This window comes from Ochlerotatus camptorhynchus, unplaced genomic scaffold, assembly GCF_037179485.1.
Source record: "Ochlerotatus camptorhynchus isolate MF236.1 unplaced genomic scaffold, CSIRO-AGI_Acam_v1.1 ptg000103l, whole genome shotgun sequence".
Classification (NCBI taxonomy): Eukaryota; Metazoa; Arthropoda; class Insecta; order Diptera; family Culicidae; genus Ochlerotatus; species Ochlerotatus camptorhynchus.
Genome location: NW_027040593.1, coordinates 39,988 through 50,964, shown reverse-complemented (window position 1 = coordinate 50,964; position 10,977 = coordinate 39,988).

The following is a 10,977-nucleotide window of genomic DNA, read 5'->3' as shown; positions in this document are numbered from 1 at the left end:
AACAAGCAACAATTGACTGGTCGTGGTAAAGGAGGCGCCAAGCGTCATCGCAAAGTTCTTCGAGATAACCGCCATCGGTCGTCTGGCTCGCCGTGGTGATGTCAAACGTATCTCCGGTCTTATCTACGAGGTGTGCTGAAGGTGTTCCTGGAAAATGAGGTCCATGGTGTTGTCACCTACACTAAACACGCCAATCGTAAGTGGCCATGGATGTCTTCTACAAAAAAAACGGCGCTTTTCAGGGCCATCAATCTTACATCAGTAAAGAGTTGGAATAGAATTTATCTGTGCTTGTTTATCCATATTCAGAACCACAAGCCCCTAACGACCACACAAAATGCTCTCCAGAGTTGTAATCTTGTAACCAAACTTGGAAGCAGGGGTGCAAGTGATTTTAATTGATTCTCTTAATCAACTTTCTCTTTGAAAAAAAAATACTACAAATTTGATACGCCTACAATTCAAAAACGGAAAGAGTTTAGATAATAGATAATTGATCAATTAAAAGAACTAAATGCTCTTCACATTTATTCCGTCCACTAGCGGTCCTACGTCAAGCTTCCGTTTGTGCCCCTAGGCACAGACCCTTTTACCTTTTTTTACTCTCAATGATCTTTATTTCTGGTATTTGTGTGGTTTTACATGTATGAATTATCAAGTGACACAGATGCGTCTTTTCAACTTTAGTTCATTTGTAATTCCTAATTATTATTTGAAGTTCCTAGTCCTATCAGGCCTGATTAAAAGAATGACCACATTGGTGGGATTGGTTTGTTTAATTGACGAAGAAAACGATTTGGCAAGCATTTTTATTACCGCCGCTTTTCTCCTCCCTTCCATTCATTGCAGAAAGGGTGAGCAGTCAACCGAGCGGTGAGATCGCTCAGCGAGCATGCGAAATGTGTCGTGTGTTCGATTTGCCCTCTATCGTTACGTCGCACAGAGGAGTAACTGGAACAAAAACCGGGCCAAAATAAGAAAACAAGATTTTCTTGATTTTTCATGCTTCTACATTTTTTTTATATATTTCAATATATGCAGCATAAAGTGGCAACGGAATAAAAACGTTACATTTTGTTTACAAATTTTGAGACGTGTTCAAAAACTGAAGACATTCGAAGCTTCTTGTTTTCCAAAAAGTAACCATGTAATAATTACGCCTACAAGATATAAAAAATTTGATCAAGAGACAAGTGTTATAATAAAATGGATACTTTGGTCTCTTTTCTAACAAGTTATGTGATAAAAACCTTTAAATTTAAATAATGTCTTATTTTTTCAACAATATGAAAAAAATGTATTTTTTATGTTTTTTGTGCTGTTTTAGACTTGCAAAAGTTGTAGAATCTTGCGCGATCAAATCATATAGTCTATGGACGAATGAAAGTTTACGTTATTATGAACACATTGGCATTGAAATCTCGTCCGGAGTCGTCCGGATTGGCGATTGCGAGCCATTTGAAAATGGCATGTTTTGCATCATTTCGTGGCAAAATTTTATCCCTTTATAAGGTCATACTTCCAGAAAACTTCCGTAACACAACGGTTTTCTGCAGATACGTATGACAAACTTACCGAGCACCACTTCTGTCCTTCTTTAATCTTGAACGTTTGATCAGTGTATAGTTTTAACAGCTACAAATTAACGCCTCGACAAGTGCTGATGAAATTTCAAATTACATAACTTATAACCATGAGCAGCGATGAAGGTAAGTTAATCAAAGTTCAACATTGCATGCTTCTATCGCAGTTGTACCAACAATCAATACGAAACTAACGATTTTAAATTGGCTCACCACTTTAGTAGCCTATTGGTCCCAAGCAAACGATTAACGTACCCTATTCTAGTTGAAATTCTATTACTACACTATGCTTGTTTTGATTCGCTATGAAAGTTTGACAGATAACATCAGGGGTGTGTGGATTCATGCAGAACATGCAGGGGTGAGTGAAATAGCTTGGGACTGCTTGGGACCGTTGTTCTGGTACTGAGTGAGCCAAAAATAATAATGATTTTCTTCGGGACCCAGTGGTCTTAGAGTTACCTCTATGGTTGTACTCAGTTTGTTGGGAGTCTGAAGTAATGTTCTTGTATGTATTAAAATCAGAATTGTTAGTAATTTTAAGTTCTTTGTGCATGAACTTACAGGATTTGGAGAAGGTTGCAAAATTTTGACAAGACACTATCTTCATAAGTTAATGCAACGAAGGGATGGCTTATTGGATGGAAAATTGGCCTGCATGGAAAATGAACTTTTAAAAGAACTCAACTGCCCGGAAGATAAGTTGCACATTGCTAAAAGTAAGTTAACAATATTCAGATCAGAATTTAAACAAAAAGGGTCTCGTTGCGCGTATCATAAAGAGGCTTTTGTTCGAAAGCATTCGAAATGGCTGAAGGGATTATTAAGCTTTCCCATGAGTAAAAAAACAAGAACTTCAGGTGCTGGACGCCGCAGCAAAGAATTTGTTGAGTTGAGTGATCGTAGCAAGCGACGTAAAGGCCCAAACGCAATGTGGGCGGAAGCGGAACGGAAACGGAAAGTTTGACAGTTGTCACAAATGACGTCAATATGCCTAACCGAAGTCGATTTGATTCTAACTAGTTTTCAATCCGACAAGTAGGCTTACTCAGATCGGGCTTTTCCGCTGCTGCTGCCGATCCGCTTCCGCTGTCATTGCGCTTGGGCGATCTCCGGGAAAATGTTCCTATTGAGGAATTGACTTACGCAACGCAGATGAGCCAGCGAGCTGTTGGGAAGTTGTTTTTTAAGCTCCTTTGTACCTCTGAGACTGTTTGTCAATATCGAAAACAATCATAATTGTTGTGGCAGAATCCTTCTCCTCACCACGATATTTTCGCCCTATTCGTGGCCGATTTCTCCGTGAAACTAATGAAAGCACTAATGACGAAATCACACATGTAGATAACCAAATTGATCAACTGTCAAGATCAGAATTCCGTTCTGCCAATGGAAGCCTTATTTTAATAAAGCATACAATTCAACCCACCATGGTTGACGCCAAAGTATGTAATGCGGCAACCAACACCTCGTCTAGCATGCGTTGCTATATATGTGGAGGAACGTCAAGAACTTTCAACGATTTAGAAAAACTAAAGGAAGAAGATCCAGATACCTCCAATTTTGGTTTGCCGACTTTGCATGCGCGAATTCGTTTTTTTTTTAGTTGATACTTCATTTAAGCTATAAATTGCTTCTACTTAAATGACAAGCACGTTCGGAAGAAGATAAAAGGATCGCTGCAGATTCAAGCTGAAATAAAGACGAAGTTAGGACTTCTGGTAGATGTACCAAAAGCAGGTTGCGGTAACACAAACGACGGTAATACGGCGAGGCGATTTTTTGAGGACGTCAATTTAGTGGCCGAAATAATCGGGATTGATAAAGGGTTAATTTATCGGTTCAAGGTGATCATTGAAACAATAACATGTGGCTATAGCGTGGATACTAATAAATTTGCAGTATATGCAATTGACACAGCCCGGATGTACGTATCGTTATACAGTTGGCATCCCATGACACCTACTGTTCATAAAATCTTGGTACACGGCAAGAGTGTTATGGAGCAAGCACTTTTACCCATTGGTTTAATGTCGCTGAAGCTCGTAATAAGCATTTTAGAGTATACCGACAACAGTTCTCAAGAAAGTTCTCGCAAACAGCATGCAACCGAGACATTTTGAATAGGTTGTTACTAAGTTCGGATCCCTTTTTGAGTTCAAGTCGTGAGAATCCTATCAGAAAAAAGCAAGCCGTTCAGCAAATGCTCAAAGTGGATGCCATCGTAGGTGGACAAAATACTGCAGAGGACGAAGTTCGCAGCGACTCAGACGAAGATTCTAACTAATCGAACGTAAGAAATCGCAAGTTATGTTATTAAAACTTTCGTTATTTTTTATTATTTTTTTTATTTCAGGGCAATGATTCTTGGATAATTTCTTTACTCTTTTTGTTAAATAATCCTTGTTTTAAGCAGAAGAATAAAAAAATCTTAGTTTCAGAAGCCATTACTTTTTTATTCGTATGGATGATGAAAGGCCAGATATGCACTGCTAAGTAGATGGATTTTAAAAGTTACAGTTAACAGAAATCTAAAAATCTATTATTATTAAATATTTTAATATATATTAGCAGAAAATTGCTCAAAACCAGTGAATATAATTTTGGCCAGGTTTTTGATCCAGTTACTCCTCTGTGCGTCTGTGTTAGGGATTTTTGGTTACATGTCTGAATTTTGTTTTTTTTTTTAATGTGACCCCCAGTATAGAAATTAAAGACGTATTCCTACGTCAAAATGATAATCCTCCACTGGTTAGGTTCAGGATGTAACCACCCGAATCACGGTTTTGGTCACACATTCTGCGCTGCCAAATCCCCTCGAGGCACAAAGCCAGTCATCAGTCGGTCGGTGCGATGATAGAAGACCAAACTAATTTCATTTTATTGATGATTGACACTTGATAAAAGCGATCGTTAAAATTCATCAACCCGCTGTCCGTCCGGTTGTCCATTCGTCAGCGCGAGTATTTCTGTTTTACTGCTTCTGGTGTAGTTATAAATTTATGTCTGTATTTTATCTCACGGTTTGATTTCGTACCATTTGCATTTTTCTTCTTTTTGTTTGGGGGTTTAGCATTTTTGGTTGTGGGGCATTTAAATTTTGTCTGCGTGGTGAGAAATCCCGTCTGACAGCAGTGCTGCCAAGGTGCATTTCGCTTGGCCGAAGAAGAACAAAACAGCATCTTCTTCGCATCGTCGTCGGGCCTAAAACCAGACAGACAACTCAATCTCACGCCACGGGAATTGCGTGTAACGAATTATAATATGTCATAAATTTATTAACAAAACCGCGTGTGTCTGCCGCCGCCAAGCGCGATATGGCTGGCAAAAGGTACCTATGGAAAAGAGCGTGCTCGGGTACGGAAAACCTGAATGCTTTATGAGATTTTTGCACGATTACACGATGACGACGACTACGACGGGACGGAACAATCCGCCACGGGCCTCATGCGCTGCACTATCCGAACAAATGAAACTATACGAGAGGAGATGGAGATGAGAGAGGCATCCAATCTTCTTCGGCTGTGGCTGCGGGACAAAAAGAACCCCGACTTTATGGCCTTGGACATGGGATTTTTATGACTCTATTTTCACATCAACTTGATGAGAGACTGTCTGTTAATATGACACATTTTTACCTCGGTTAGCACAACAAAACGTCACTTTAGGAATGCAGACGGTGGTCCTCTTCAGGGTCGTACCGAAATTTTGTCAGCCAAGAATGCGTTCGCTCGCACCTACGCTCACTCTGAACTCTGCCCGGCGCGGCCTGCTCCGTCAGAGCGGAGCGGAGCGCATTCAAAACCTGATCGATCTTCTCGTAATTATGCGTACCCCTTTTTCCTTTTTCGGCACCCGGTAAATTGGCTAATTAATTTAACAACCGCAAATTCTGCCTTTATTTCGAGCTTGTTCCTTCTCTACCTCTCTCGCTGGTTGCTTTCGCTCGCTCCCACTTTTATTCTCGATTTAATGAGTGTTAATTAGCATGAACGCGAATGGATCTCATTTGCTGCGTCCGTCTGCCGAACAAGATGTGTACCAACGGACCCTGATCATCGCGGGTTAATAGCCGAAGCTGTGTGCGCGCGCAGCTCCGAACTGCTTCGGAAGACTCCGGAGGAGATAAGAACCGTCAGATTTGGGCTTTTTGGGGCGCAATCTGCAAGCACAAAATAAACTTGTTTCGATTCACGAGGGCGCACTCCTGGGTCCCGATATAAATTGCCGATCATTTCGCCAACTTTGTGTGTTTCAAGCGAAATCGATCGATCGGTCCGGGCCAGGGGGAAACCTAATTTGAATAAATTCGCATGGGTAGTTTTTAATTTTAGCAAGGGAAAGTTTATATTCATTTCGGCTGTAATTATTGGGTGATTGCGGAGATAAATTATCCCAATGAGATGCTTAATTCTAGACATAATGAACTCATTTGGACTCGGCGAGCGAAGTCGTAATTTGAGGAATCGCCCTGTGGGAATTGAACACGGTTCGATCGATCGTCCAAGAAGTCGCTGATGCTACGGCGAGCAGTGCGAGTGACATGAAAACGATAATCACTGACCATTTCCCATTCGGTGACCCGCCAGAGGTCGCAGCTTGCTGACATTTGAACGCTCTGCCATTAAATTATGATGACACTCATTTCGGATGTGATATCTTTATTATATAGAAGGCTCGGAATTGGAATGGCTGTGGCTATGACCTCGCTCCCGCAACCGAATCCGTTATCGATAAGAAAGTAAGTAGGTAGGAGTGTACGAAAAGCCGCTCGGACATATTTTGTTAATTGAATTGCAATTTTTGAAACAACTGCCATTTTTACGATTGGCGATTGAAAGGTCCGGACTCCACCGGGCGGTGACAGGTTCAACCGTGTGCAGGATTTCGCAGGTGGTCCTTCGCTGATCCCGTTGCTGTTCGCTTGTGGAACCGTTATTTTTCGATTTTTATTAGTTGAATTCAATAAACAAAACTGTCCAAGGGCCATTAAATGAATGGGCAGTTGGTTGTTTCGGGAGGGAGATTCGTTTGTGCCATAACTGGGTAAGTGGTTTCCAACGGTTATCCGGTCGTTTCCGAAAATGTAATACACTTGTGTTGAGTTGCCAACTGCCGACATATAAAATTAAAAAGTTATATCTAAATATCGGAGACTTGGAATGACAATAAAGTTGTTATAATTTGGTTTTTACGGTCTATTATGCCTGTTATAGTGTTCTTTGAGTACTTTCACATAGTGCAGTAGTCGCCAACACGCGGAGAAACGAAAAAAATCAAAACCTTTAGTTGCACTTTTCCGCCTCAAATCGGAACCAAAACCGGTCGATTTTCAACATTTTCCGCCACACGCACTGGAATCACTTATGGAACCGAAAAAAGGAAAAAGCTTTCCGCGGCAAAGCACATGCGTTCATTTACTTAAGTACATATGGTTACTTGCATCAACTCAAAATCGAGTTATTCAAATTGATTTAATGCTGATGTAATTACTATTTTCTTTTAGAACAACGAACTCAATTAAAACAATGTCTTTTGTCTCCGATTTTGCAAGGTCTTCCAAATGACATAATGAAGCGAAAAGCGTTGCACAGGGATTGTGACGTGAAACGCGTAGAGGAAGTTCGCAAACCAGCTGAAAAGGGACTTAAGAAGGACCTCTGTTTTCGAATCGGTTTTAATAGTATCGTTTAATACCATTTGGACTGCAACTTCAGTGAATCGGTAAACAATTAGCTCCTGTACCATCCAACATAAAGTACGCATCGAGTTTTGCCCAAATCGAAGTGGTGAGCTGGTTTGAAAATTCACTCCCTGCTTCTATTCTGCCGCCATTGACAGTGATATTTCGTTGCCAGGAGTGTTTGTGTTTTCTTTAGGGAACGATCGGTGGTGTTACCAACAATCAATAATAATGATTTTCTTCGGGACCCAGTGGTCTTAGAGTTACCTCTATGGTGTTACTCATTATCTGCTTTGTGCTCATACTGTATCTGTGTTAGTTGCTCTTTGGGTAGTACTAGAATTTGCTGTTTCTGTTTTGCTCCAGTTATTCACACGTTCCACTGTTTACGATTAGATAGGATAGCGAAGGTGTTTATATACGACAGTCTCAGAAGTCGTGTTGTTCAACCTGAGCCAGTCCTGGTCAGAAGTTAAACAGTGCGTGCGGTGCTGATGCGTGAATAGAGTCGCTGTTGTTGTGTATATCGGCGGTCTCAAAAGTTGGTATACATCAGCTCGGCTAGATTCTGGTTCTGGTCGGATGCTTTGGTGGATTCTGAGCGAGACGATTATTTCGCATTGTATAGGAAACCTAGCTTGCAATTGTACAGTGCAGTTCTAGTTTCAGGGTAGATTTCTGAGTTCTGCTATTTCCTGGTTCCAACTGAATTTACATACTCCTCTTGGTAGGGACTTCTCTCTGAAAGTGTGCTGCAGAAACGTAAGGTGAATTTGATGATCATGGATCCATGTAGAATTTGTGGCAATCCAACTGAGCCCGCGGATAAGACCGTCCTGTGCAGTGGATCATGCGCAAAATTTTTTCACCTCTGCTGTGTTGGATTAAACGCGACGAATCACAAAGCCTGGACGGCGAATGTGGGACTACTGTGGTTTTGTTACATCTGCCGAGTAAATTTCAATCCTGTTGTCATGGACCGAGAGACAGTGCGCTGCTGAAAACTTTAAGGGATCTTTTGGTACGTGTGGATTCCATGGACCTGCGCATCGGACAATATGGAGAAAATTTGAAAGTTCTCAATACTATGTTATCGGCTGTACCATCTAACAGAAGGGAATCCAGTGCATCCAATCGTCTCCAGCAATTACTTTCCGGCTGTTCTGGTGGCGGTCTTGCGGATTTTCATTCGAGTATTGATCGGATAAATCTGGACAGTTCCTTACAATATCAGTTGGAGAACTCATCAGCTGGTGAGGATGGTCTGGCAGCTCTATCACCTATCGTGGAAAACAATTCTGTGAACCAACTCACAGCCACCCAAAATACTGCAAGTTCCGTTTCGACTGCATCTACCAATACTATTGCAACTGTTACTGCTACTACCGCTGCTGCTGCTGCTGCTGCTGCTGCTACTGCCACTACTCCTGCTCCAACTACCATTGCCGCCACTACTACTGCTGCCACCTCTGCCACGTCTACTGCTACTGCTACTGCCACTGCTGCTGCCAGTACTCCTGCTGCCACTTCAACTGCTGCTACTGCTTCCACCTCCACCGCTCTCTCTTCCTCATCATCTGCTGCAACGGTCACCACTAACCCGGGAGATGATGAACAACGAAACCCACAAACGGAATGTCGTCTGAGAGTTGCAAATAGGAACCAACGTCAACGTTATCAGACTGAAGAAGTGCTGAGGTCTTTTTATGTAACACCATTCGCCATTGATCAAACAGAAGTCGACATCCTGGAATACATCAAAGAGATTTCGAACGCTGAGAATTCTACACTTCGCTGTGCCAAGTTAGTTCCGAGAAACAAAAACATCGATGAGCTAACATTCATCTCCTTCAAGGTGACGGTATCTGATGACCTGGTTGGTGTTGTCAGTGATTCCTTCTACTGGCCCGAAGGCGTTCAGGTCCGTGAATTCGAATCAAAAAACGCGAATCGACCAGTGAGCAGTCCTAACAAATGAGATGATGATCAGTTCCGAGGTAAGGCCCGATGATGTCTATGAATCGGTTAATTCACGTTGCATTTCTGATACGATCATGAAACACTTTATTGAGAAACCCGCTAGGAACTACATTAAAATTGCCTTCCATAATGTTCGCAGCATTGTTAAAAATATTGATTATTACAGAACCTTCTTTCAGAACTCAAAGCTAGCTGTGTTGGGGATTGTTGAGTCTTGGTTGAAATCTTCAATAACAAACAAATTTGTTGAGTTAGATGGCTACAAAATTGTTCGTTCTGATCGACTTTTAGACAATAAGAAGCGAGGCGGAGGAGTTCCTTTCTATCTAAACAGTAAAGCAAAGTATAAGGTTCTTGCTAAGTCTGATACTGGTGATGAAATTGATTACCTTTTTGTTAAATTAGTTCATTCAAAGCTTGTGTGTGGCATTGTCTACAGACCTCCAGATGTAAGGGTTTCTAAACTTAACAGTATTTTCGAACTTGCGCTGGAAATCAGTGCTACTGAATCTGTTGTGCCCTGAACCGTCTCACCTTCAATAGCAGTTGATTTTCAGGGGTCCAACACAGAAGCATGCAGCAGCAGGAACGATCATTTGTCGTCAATCAGCCGAAAAGAAATTAAAGGCGAGTGTGTGTGCTTGTCCTTCCGAATCTCCCTTGATAGTTGGAATTCTTCACTTGATTCCAGAAAACTCACTCACGTAATCACAATATCAAACGCATGATTTATTATAAAAACACAAACTAACGGACACTACATTTATTAATCGACTTAACTAACTAGACTACACAAAGGAATACAAATACGCGGTTTACCGCGACCGTATGACCGTAACCAGTGGTCCGTCCGAAGACCTGTTCGCAACTCCTGATCGGTTTTGATTTAGAGCAATGCAACAGATCCAGAGAAGCTGATCTGTTGCGAGAGACGTGACGTCACGGATCCCGATGGTCGATGGTCTGGCAAGCCAGGTCGACACTCTCGTCGGTCGTGATCGTCCGCTCTTCTACTCCGTTTAGATCACATTGGATCTTTCTACTACCTAAACCTAGCCTTACAGAAATACATGAGAACAATAATTTTGCTTGTCGATCGATATCGTCTATCCTCTATCTATCCCACTTGTCATAAATCAGGCTGCAGTTCATCTTTTATTGATTATGCACTTGGAAATTGTACGTTTAACGTTAGCAACATCTTTCAATCTTCTATAGGAGGTGTTAGCGATCATGATTTGATCTGCTTCGATTACAGAGTTAAGGTACCTCATCAACCTCCAGCTGTGTATTGGACAAGAGAATATCACAAGATAAACACCGATAGTTTAATAGCTGACTTGCAAAGGTACAATCTTGATGCTATTTATTACATCAACTGAGATGGAAAATTACAAATTTTAAACGATATGCTTTATTCTGTCATTGATGATCATGCCCCGTTGAAAATGAAAACTACTGTTGATCCTAGTGCTCCATGGATTAATCCATACATCAAAAATCTCTTCCAAAAACGATCTGAAGCTTATGATAAATGGAAAACAGATAAACCCAGCGCAGCTAAATGGAATGCTTTTGCAAGGTTGTGAAATAGGTCAAACCGTGTAGTGAAACAATCTAGGTACACTTACTTCTCTCGGCTCCTTAACCCTTCTCTTTCTTCCAATAAACTTTGGGAGAATATAAAACGTTTGTGACTTTCAAAAACTCAAAGTAGAGCAGAAGGTGGTG